Consider the following 9,964-nt stretch of genomic DNA (forward strand, 5'->3'; position numbering starts at 1 on the left):
GCAGGCAATTCTGGGCATGTGACTCTGAAACCAGAAAATTGATGATGGTTCTCTGTTTAGTTCACCTAGAGCTGTAGTTCCAGTCAAAGCAGCTTTTCGTCAACATGTCAGATTGGTGGTTTAACATCAGTGTGTGTACATTATAAAATGCTTGTTAAACAATTAGCTTTGAATCCAGTTATGCCTTACATCTGAATGCAATAAGAAAATTTAGATTACTGTAATTGAGAAAATAGTAACAATAATGATAGAAAATCGTTTACTTGACTCCACATGACATTTTAAACTAATATGTAATAAACATGTTTCAGGTTTTTTTCCATCTTCCTTTCTTTTTCATTCATTTACATAGACACATACATGAACACTCACACACAGTAGTTGTCCCTCATCTGCAGTGTTAATGGGTTTGAGATGATTGAGTTGCCACTAAAGATGAATCCATGAGTTTAATTAACTTTTGATTTATTGTCTTCTGTATTCCAGGCATAATTAGAAATTAAATATAGCAATCAGCTGTATGGGTGAATGGCGGCCAGCTCTGCGTCAGAATGTCTAAATGTATTTCACAGAGTGCAGTGTCCAGGGAGACAGTATATTTCACTGGTTCTCAGCTGTTGGCACATGTTCTATGCTTTTGTATTCTAAACCGTTTTGATGCTCTGTTAGATCACCACTTGGTTCTAGTGTTAAATCTGGGTCCTGAAGCAAAACTTGAAGAAGTGATTTGTATAGAGGCCTTGGTTTGGTGAATATTTGTGTTAGGCTAGCGGGGTTTAGAGCACAGTTTCCATGAGTTTGCTCTTTGTTTGTGGTTTGCGTCCTCTTAGTGGCCAGTATGGCTGCTCCCTAGATACCACTGTCTCTCAGCCATGAGAGCGGATGTGATTTCTGTGATAGCAGCTAGTGCTCTGCCAGCAAGATTCTTCACAAGTCCCAAAGAAAATAACCTTTCTTTCTTTCTTTCTTTCTTTCTTTCTTTCTTTCTTTCTTTGCTGGCTTTTATTTCTGCAATGGCAAGTGCTGTTGTCATAGCAACCCATGTTGATTATTGATCTTGCTGATGACCCATTTGATTTTGTGTAAGTCTGATGTAGTTTGAACTTTGCTGGTGCTTTTGTTTCTGTGTTTACATGGTCATCCATTTGTTGTTTCCAAAGCATGCGGCTCTTTGTTGTAAAGGGATTGTGGGTAAATAATTGTGTGTGTGTTTGTGTGTATGTATATACACACAAACACACACACACACATACATACATATGTATACTGTACATATATGTATGTATATGTGACCCTGGACCTTAAGTGTCAATTGTTCGAAATTGAGATTTATACATCACATGAAAGATGAATATATAAGATTTTCATTGATGTATGGCTTATTAGGAGCTGACAATGTTTGGCAGAGATAAAACTATTTGAAAATCTGCAATCTGAGAGTGCAAAAAAATCTAAATGCTGAGAAAACCACCTTTGAAGTAGTCCAAATGAATTCTTAGCAATGCATATTACTAATCAGACATTAAGTTTTGATTTATTTACAGTAGGAAATTTACAAAATGATTTTTGCTAAATATCCTAATGATTTTTGGCATAAAAGAAAAATGGATAAATTTGACCCATACAATGTTTTTTTGGCTATTGCTACAAATATACCCCATTGACTTAAGTTAAGTGTGCTTTATTGTCAATTCTTCCACATGTTGAGCAAATACATACAGAGAACTGAAAATGCTCTGTGTATATAGAGAATACTAACAGTAGGGCATAAAAATACAGATAAATACAGATTAAATATAACATACAACTATACAAATGAGGGCATGTAAAAAAATAAAATAAACATTTAAAATAAAAAATTAAACACAGTTAAATAAAGCAGCACAAAGCACATGGCAGCTAGAGTGCAAACCAGTGAAGGAAACAAACAGTGTAGATAAAATGATTGTAGTGCAAAAGAGCTTCTTCAGACTTAGATTGATCCTGCTGAGGGATCTCCTCACGCTGTCCAGGGGCAGCATCAAAGATACGGTTCTCAGCACCAGGCTTGGTTGGCAGGCCGCCTTGGGGGACCAACAGGTAGGGAGTCTCAGGCTGGTAGAGCAGGACTGGAGAGAACACACTGCACAAACAAATACTCAACAAGGCACCACTCAAAACCACACTACAACACTACTCAGCGCAACACACAGAGACAACAAGATGGGGAAAAGAAAAGAAAAAGAAAAGCAAAACAAAAACAAATGTAATGGAAATAATTTAGACTGAAAAATATCTAAAGTATAAAATCTAAACAGTTCAAGAGCAGAAACAAGACTGATGAATAACTAAATATGATATAACAATTAAATATAAACAAGAATACTAAGGAGAAAAACCAAAATCTGAAAATCAAGAGCAAAAACTACAACAAGGATACACAGTAACAGGGCAAGACTGGGATATAGAGCAGCAAGTCAATAACTGTCTCTGTGGCACAAGACGAACCAGCAATGACAAGAGGAAAAACAGCACAATATGACAGGAGGAAGTAACACGAGGACCGTAATTTTACAAATGAAACTGTATTTTTATTATGTTTTAAAATTGAACTTTTATTCAGTATACGCAAAAATTTTTTTTTGTCTGTCATAAAAGATGTTTAAAAATATATTGTAACCCACATAATTTTCATAATTTTTATTTGATAATTATTATTTTTTACTATTATTCCATTTCAAAATTATGGCATGATGATCCTGGAATTTTACCATTTTTTTCCAGTTCTGTTTGTTTGTATGCATGAAGACATGCATTAGTGTGTGTGTGTGTGTGTGTGTGTGTGCGCGTATGTGTGGTTAGACTTGGAAGACAATTGGCTTGACCTTCAGTTGACCTGGAAGCAGTTTATTACATGTAAGTACCCATGTGGGAGGTCAAGGACAGGTCAGTTTAATAGACTGTGTGTGTGTGTGTGTTTGGGATGGGTTGGGGTGTGGTGGTTAGGTCCTGGTATTCCTTGTGTTATGGGGACCCACAAGTTTATACCAGTACATTTTAACCCTGTGGGATTTTTTTTTTGGTCCCCATGAGGAAACAGACTTATAAATCATTCAGAAGAATCTTTTAAAAAAAATCTAAAATAGCAGAAAGTTTTGTGTAAGGGGTAGATTTAGGGGTAGGGTTAGGGATAAAATAAAGGGAAGGGATAGAAAAGGGATAGAAAATACAGTTTGTACAGTATAAAAATCATTGCGTCTATGGAATGTCCCCATAAAACATGGGAACAGTGTGTGTGTGTGCTTTGTGTAGTTTTCTTGTAGCAGCAAAGTGTTGATATAAAAGGGGCCAAAATGTAATTTATTGCCTCACTGCCCAATGGCTTAACCTTTTCATACAAAGACTTTTTCTAAATCTTATTTCACTGTCCAGATTGCATAGTGGTTAATCTTTTGCTTGTGTATCTAACAACGTTATCCTGGACAGAGCAAGTCAGCAGATACACTGTCTGTACACTAGCCAGCATGTGATAGTGTGTGAGTGTGGGTGGTACACGAGCCAGACCCCCGCCCCCCCAAACACACACACACCACTGACTCAGGGAGTGCTACACATTCCCTGCGTTCTTCTGAGAGGGGTCGGAAGGGAAGAAGGAAGCTTCTTTCACTCTGTACAGTGCTAGAACTTATCTTTCACAGCAGTGTTGATATTATTGTCGAGTTCAACGAAAAAAACCATGAATGAGGGCTTTAATGCACCTTTTGAAATCATCTAGGCTAGTTCTTTAGTTTGCCTGGTTGAATGCTTGTATACACTCCATGGTCAGTGAAGCTGCCTTTTATACCTGTTATTGTTATAACATAGTAACTAATGTGCCTTATTATGGCTTAGTGTTCAGAAGCATTTAGGCAGTGCTGATATGTGCTGATGGTTGAATGTTTGTGTTGCTGATAGATGAGTTCAATATTGAGTTCAGTTTGTGGCCTGTATGAGTTTTTGAGCTGGGGACAGGCATTTATTTATTTATTTGCCCTTAAAAATGTAATATTTTACATTATTAGTTGTTAATTACTACCTATCAAGTATCATTAAATTATATAACAACACCCTGTTTGAAACAAATCTGTTTGTTGTAAAAAGGCTATGCCAAAAAAAAAAAAAAAAAAATATGGCAATAATTATAAGGTATAATTAATTCATTTCTGTAGTCTGCAGTATTTGTTTACATTATTTAAACACAGAGAAAGAACTCGAAATCGGTTTCATGCCCACATGAGAAAATGCATGCATATTTTATTTTCTGAGGATTTTTAAAGTCTCACTATACAACAAGGATGTCGATTTGTTCTAGTTTATCCTGTAGATTTAAACCTGCACGAAGAATCAGGAAATTCTGATTTAATATATATATATATATATATATATATATATATATATATATATATTTTTTCCCCCCAAATATTGCTATATTACATTTTTTTTGTTTCTTTTTTAAATACAATTTTTTATTTATTGAATTTACAGTTTATTAATTATTACATATCCAAAAATGACATCGAATAAAATGTGTCATAGAAAAACTGTTTAAATCATGAGTAGTAGCCTATTTTTCAAATCAACTAGCCTAAACAAAATTCAGCCCATTAACTGCTGGCAGTGGACATATCGTTTTGGGAGTCTCGGCTGTTCTAAACACTGCTGTAGTCTAAATTATTCCGCAGGCTCTGCATCAGTTTATGACTATGGCAAAGGGAGGATGTTAGGCGCCTAGTTGCCATGACGACAGAAAAGGGGACGAAGTAGCGGCTGCGGAGCGCGCGGAGGTATCGCGAGCGGCAGAAGCGGCCGGTCTGGGAAGCCACAGAGGCACGGAAGCGAGTTTGAGTCTTGACATTGCTGATAGCGATTCCGCTCCAGCGCTGAGAGCTCGGTGAGTGTTCATACATTTAACATGTGTTTACGTGCCGCTGATTTCGCAGTAAGATTAGGAGATAAGGAAGGAAGAGCTCGCGCAAAGCAACGCTGCTCGTAAACATTAACACGCGCATGTGGAACGCTGCTCTATTTTCGACGCTCTATTTTAATGTCTCTCTCTCTCTCTCTCACTCTCTCCCTCTCTCTCAGGCTGCTTTATGGACGTTTTGCGAGGCACCGGTTTTCTGTCCTATTGGAAGTAGGATAAAATCGTGTAGTTGTAGGAAAAACCATTGTCCGTGAGAAATAGATTAATGTAATTACGCATGGCCTGGCTGATGCATAGGGGAGAGAGAGAGAGAGAGAGAGCGAGAGCGCGCGAGCAGGTGAGCGGAAATAATCTGATGTTTAGAAAGTGGATGAATATTATTTGAAATTGGGGTCATGCCTATTTGTCTTGTAAAAGCATAATAACTAAAATTGACGATTCCCTTATATTTCGTTTATAGTATATGGCATGTTACTTGATGTTTTGTGCAGATAACTTTTTTGTATTCATACTATTTGTAGTTTAATCTCATGAATGTTTATCCGGAAAAGCAGAAAAGTAGATTCATGTCATTTTATTATCTCTGCTTGCACAGCTGATCTTCAGAGTGTCTATTGACACTATGCACAGCGAGTGCACTTACCATATTGCATGGCATATTAAGGACCCTCCCTTTAAAAATGAACATGAAAGTAGTGTGTTCTGTGTATTTAGTCACAGAATCAATACAAATAATTAGAAGGTAGCATATTAATTAAAATGATCAATAATTATCCCAATTTAATTATTATTATTATTATTATTATTAACTCTAGTTATGAGAAGTAATTCATAATATTTTTACTAATTTCTTTGTCATAGAAAACATAATTAAATAATTATATCCTAAAATGCCACCTTAAAAGGTCCCAGTTCATTAGAGTCCCAGGCAATACTTACTTAAAGAGGAAGGATGAGAGAGGAGAGAGCAGGGGAAGCTGTCTGTAAGGGCCGATCTTGAGGCCAGGCCGCCACAGCTGGAGGGGGAGGGGATGAGAGTGAATGAGGACTGGGGGAGGGGGACTGACTGAGAGAGAGAGAGAGAGAGAGAGAGAGAGAGTTGGAAGAACGGAGGATAGTGAAGATGCTTTTATGTGGCTCAGTGTCTGTTTCTTCCACAGTCTGCACACGGTAGGCCTCCTCACAGTTTCATCATTAAGCTTTTGTTCTTCACATAATTCATACCAGCCCAGTTTCATATGTGCATGGTTAGTAAAGTATGTTTTTCTGGCATTTACACAATAAATATGATTGTGATATGTAATTATGGATGGTCTGTATGTTAAATTTGTCGTGCATTGTTTCTATTTTTTTAATTGGACAGCATTGCTGTAGTACTACTGAGTACTCTTATCTTGTTTGTTTCACTGTGATGTTTCCAGGAACAGCTGCTCGTTTGCAGGTTGCACTACCGGTTGCAGTGTTTGAGCTGTGGTCATGTGTTTGAGTTGAAATCTCAGAATGAATATGTTTAAGCATTGACTGTTATTTTAATTCAAACTGTTTTGGTTTTGGTGGTTTGATGTTTGTTTTCTGTGAATTAAGGGAAAGGGAAATCCCAGGGTTCCCACTGTCATAGAAAAGCTGGAAATATCAGGGAATCTTAAAGCTGTGATTTCTAGGACTGGAAGAGACATGGAAATGAAAATCCTAATAAATAAAATGCAAAATGTAATTGAAAATTCAATAGATGCTGTCTTCCCTTCTAGTTAATTTTTAAATTATCAGCTACTATATATATATGACCCCAGACCACAAAACCGGTCTTTAGTAGCATGTGTCTATTTGTAGCAACAGCCAACAATACATTGTATGGGTCAAAATAGATTTTTTCTTTTATGCCAAAATTATTAGGATATTAAGTTAAGTATGTTCCATGAAGATATTTTGTAAATATATAAAACTTAATTTTTGATTAGTGATATACATTGCAAAGGACTTAATTTGGACAACTTTAAAGGCGATTTTCTCAATATTTAGATTTTTTTTTTGGCACCCTCAGACTCCAGATATTCAAATAGTTGTAAATATTGAATATCGGGTCACACATATACAATTTTTACTCATACACTATTCTAATGTAATCATTTCTATAGTTATGCTCAGTTTTAAATTTTCATCCGCTAAAATTGCTATATTGTTTATTTTAATTTTTTTTTCTTTCAGATTACTAAAATTATCCAGTAATCACGAATGACTGACGAATGAAAAATCATGGAAAATCATTGGTCTAAAGGTGTGGGAACCCAAAATTTCTTACTTGACTACATATATTTCTGTGTATGCGTGTTTTGGTTGAGGGGTGTGTTGAAGAGTTTTATGATGAATTTATGGTTGGATATTTAAAAGTTGTAGTTTTTGTTTTTGTTTATAACATAAATATCCAATTAGTAGACACGTGTACTCCTTATACAATTCATGGTATTTGTAAAGTCAGATCTCCAACACACGATGCAGAATGACAATTTTTACTATAAAAAAAAAAAACATGCTACCTAATGTATTCAAATGATGTAATGTCAATGTAAATGCAGTTTAACATTGTCATTGTGTTTTTCTCTCTCAGGTCTGATGAGTATTCCTTCTGCTGCATCAGTTCAGTCAGGGGGTGGAGAGATGCAATCACCTGGGGCCATTAGTCCCTCCTTCCTCCCGCCCCCAAGTGGAAAAGTTCCAGGTCGCAAGAGGGGTCGCCCACCCCTAAAGAGGCACCCGGAATATCAGAGTCGCCTACCCAGAATCCCTCCCACCCATTAAAGTGCCTAAGAAGAGAGGGAGGAAGCCTGGCTTTAAGGTCAGTAAATATCAGAGTGTTTGTGTGTCTGTTTAAATACGCACATGCATGCGTAGGCCACAAAAAAGATTAGGCCTTTTCAGCCGTGTCTACCAGATGCATAAACGTCATCAAGTGGTGCATTTTAGTGCATAATGGTGTGTGTGTAACACTTATGATGGTTTAGCTAGAGGAACAGAGTAATGCTTTTGTAGGTAGGCCCATCTGATGTTGACTGTACAAGAGAAGGAGGTGATAGGTTGGTTGTCTTTGACTGATGTATCTGCAGTCTGCTGCTGCTGAGTTATTTTTTAGCCGTGTGCCTGAGCACAAGCCTCATAATGTCGCTGCTGCTGATTTAAAGAGCAACATGCTAGCACAATGTGTGTGCATGTTAGCAGATTTGGATTAGACACAGTGCAAAAGCATTCTTGCTAACCTTAACCTGATGGTTATTGCTTTATGTAGCTGTGTTAGGGACAGTTTTATCTTCCAAAACTACCCATATTTATTATCAAATAACAATCTCCTTATATATATATAATATATATATATATATATATATATATATATATATATATATATATATATATATATATATATATATATATATATATGTTTTATAAATGTCTAAATATTATCATATAAAATGTTATTATTAATAACAGTAATAATAAATTGATGTGTGTGTGTGTGTGTGTGTGTTTTAGCTGAAGGCTCGCTTGATGACACCTCTAGCCATCTCTCCTCCCAGCAGCACCCCCGGAGCCAGACATGAGTTCTATTCCCCAGGACGCTGCTACTACTCCCCCACTCAGCCACTCCACAGGTCCTCACAGGTAACAAACACACACACACACACACACACACACACACACACAACACACTTCTGCCGACTCCCAGTTTTTCTATTTGCAGTGTTGCTGTGCCTATCCAGAAACTAGTACCCTGCTCTTACTATTAAGAGAATAATAAAATGTGAGCATTAGTGGAATCACTGTCCTCAGAGAAGTCACATTATGACTCAGTGCCATCTCATTCTCTTCTTCGTGGCTGTAACTGTAATACTGTAACCCTACCCATATATTGCATTCAAATATTGTTGTGCCAGTTGTGATGAGACTTCAATCCACTGGTCTGTCACTCCAAACTCAGTCTGTGTGAATGTAGCCATAAATTATTTCACTGCACAGACACACTCAATCTTTGAGGTCAGGACCCAGTGGTCTACACGGGCTGCCCATCCAATTGGCAATAACATCCATCACTAAAAGGAGATGGAACAGAGAGAAAAGAGTAGTTACATCTCTTATTTTAAAGGTTAATAGGTGTGAGAGTCTCTAGGGACATTATTGAGGGACCTGACTGCTCTTGCCTTGGAGGCATTATCATCCAATTTAACTCTTTATTACAGTGGAGAGATCAATTCTGTTCTGCTACATTGTTTTTATAATGGAATAAAAAATCTTAGTATTTAAACTAAAGAATAAAAGCTTAGAATAAATTCAAATCCTGACTACAGCTTGTGTGTTTTAAATTCTGCCTTTCAAAATGAGTAGAGGCTGCGTCTCAATGCACCTGTCTGGTTCTCCATTAGGTCTACTTTAAACTTGAGAAGATGTGATGGTACGGCTGAACTCAATCCTGAGTTCTCAAAGCTTAATCCCTTTGTCGTAGGGAGCAGTTGCCGAACAAGAGGCTTTTGTCTGCCCACCAGGTGTCTAGACTTTAATTCTTTGTACAGCGGAAGAGTCACGCTCTCTTTTAGTCCCTTTAGTGTATTTCAAAAAACCATGATCATTTTGTCCAATTTCATATGTTTGACATCAGCATATTTCCATAAATTCTTTGAAGAGAGAAATCTGACAGCATCTCAATGCTCACAAACCTGTGTTCCAGTATGTGTGTGAACTGTTGGACTGTTGTGGGGGTCGCCAAGGGACTTGTTTCGGCTGCTGGTGGAGGTCATGACCTTGATGACTTGAGGTCATTGTTAATAGCTTTTGAGCCAGAAAACGTGTTTGCTTGTGCTTGTTAAATTATATTGCCTTTCCTGAGTATGCAACATTTTCAGTGTCTGTAAGTCTACTGTACATGTCTGGCATGTCAGTAATCTTGCTGTCAGTTATCTGATTTAATGCTTTGTGTGTCACATCAGTCCTCCCACACTAAGTGTTCATTGACTTTCATCATGTTACACATTCTTAAAC

The sequence above is a fragment of the Carassius auratus genome, chromosome 20 (genome assembly GCF_003368295.1).
Source record: "Carassius auratus strain Wakin chromosome 20, ASM336829v1, whole genome shotgun sequence".
NCBI classification, from domain to species: domain Eukaryota; kingdom Metazoa; phylum Chordata; class Actinopteri; order Cypriniformes; family Cyprinidae; genus Carassius; species Carassius auratus.